Source organism: Neodiprion lecontei, chromosome 4 (genome assembly GCF_021901455.1).
Source record: "Neodiprion lecontei isolate iyNeoLeco1 chromosome 4, iyNeoLeco1.1, whole genome shotgun sequence".
Lineage (NCBI taxonomy): Eukaryota > Metazoa > Arthropoda > Insecta > Hymenoptera > Diprionidae > Neodiprion > Neodiprion lecontei.
The window spans coordinates 12,505,195-12,507,035 of NC_060263.1; positions in this window are offsets into that span (position 1 = coordinate 12,505,195).

A 1,841-nucleotide genomic window follows, 5' to 3' on the forward strand; every position below is an offset into this window, starting at 1 on the left:
TAAGGTTTCTTATATAGTTGGTTTTTCTCAATTCTGTTTATAATTTTATTTTGTTCATTTCGAGCTCGCGAGGAGTGAATTTGGAATTATTTGTTTTTTTTTGTTTTTGTATCATCGTTGTCGTAAAATATATTATTTCATTTTATTTTTGTTAAATAGCATGTTGTTGTCGAGTGTCTCTCTCTCTCTCCAAAAATCACCTCTCCCCTCTCCACGGTACTGAGCTACCGAGTTGATTCCCGAGGTCTATCGAATTAACGATTTCGAAGCGTGTTAATCATGCCAGGCACCCAACAGAATCTTGCAATATCTTTTGTAAGATCTAATAATTTTTCCAGCATACATCGCGGGCTGCCAAATTATTGTGTACGCGGTAATTTCTCGGTCATTTCTCCAAGTGGCCGAAGGACAATAAAAACCCACGTCACGGTTCAAACGTGCCAGGTATGTTGGAGTGGTGCGGGTATGTTCAAATCTTGTACTGCTCAGGATTTTTTTGGTAGGAATTCTGAATTGCTTTGATATTCATGGTCTTTGTGCTAGTGCTTAGGATGCTTGCGACAAAATCGCTGCATTTATGGAGGTCAGATGCGGTTCAACTGCGTTTGCTGATAATCTGTAAACTATGAAGCAGACATTTGGCGATTGCAATACAATGTATTGACACAAATAATCTTTTTACTGTGCGATCGCAGTGTGAATTCATTGCTATAATGAATGGGTATGAAAGCGGTTAACTGAGTCAGTGTATATATATATAGCGTTGGATTGGAATTAATTTGGCCTTTGTGTCGAGAAAATTAGGCTTTATGTAATCGTAATGAAAAACGTACACGAAAATTTTCGATGAGTCTAGAATTGCTGCGCTAGTGTATATCAGCCTATTGAAGCAAACTCTGACACAATTCATTTCTACAATAACCATATCCGTGAAAGTTTGCCGTAGCAATAAGCGTTCTCGCATCACCTCTCCCCTCCTATTTTGTGAATAATTTGGCACGTTTGTGACGGTTGAGATTGTGCAAACTTTGAAATTCTATACACTCTTATTAATTTCGAACCTAAACCCAAGCATTGCTTCAAATTTCTGTAATGTAACATATATTTCGTTTTGGGATAAAGAATGGTGGTGGGTTCAGCGTTTTTACCACCTAGAGGTGTAAAAAGCTCTAGAAAAAGAGGCAAATTTTCAATAAATAATAACATTTCAATATCGTTTGAAATTAGAATATTTACTTAAGTATGCTTAACCATCGCGTCAAAATTTGCCCCGGTTCAGTAAAGTAGTGCAGTGGATCTAAATCATATGTTTTGTAACAGCTAGCCCCAAAATTTTGAAAAATATCTGAAAGTAAAAAACACCAATCTTCAAATATAAATCAGAATACACCCCCAATAACTCAAAATTGAATTTCCCCGAACACTTTGAGCGTGCTCATAATCGGCGTCTGTAATGTTTGAGTTGGTGGAGTGTGACTGAAAATGTTTCTCTGCAGGCAATTGCGTTTTGTCAAGTTTCTCCCAACAATCGACGTATTCGTAAGGAAGAACACCTTTGCGGGTCATTAAAATAAAGTGTGCGAGATTATCGTAAAATTTACATGTTATATGTTTGTCACCATCACCTGAATACGATGATAGTTTATCAATACTACTAGCCATAAATCGAAACAAATCAATAAATCTCAAGCTCATCGTCGTTCCATCGACTCGCTTCGTGAAGGATATTTATTGCTCCTTATTTACGGGCAGCAGTGCAACTTCACCCGGGAAAGTTAAAGCGAGAAATTTAATCAAAAGTTTGAATCGTAATCGGTCGAATTGTGAAACATTATTGGAAT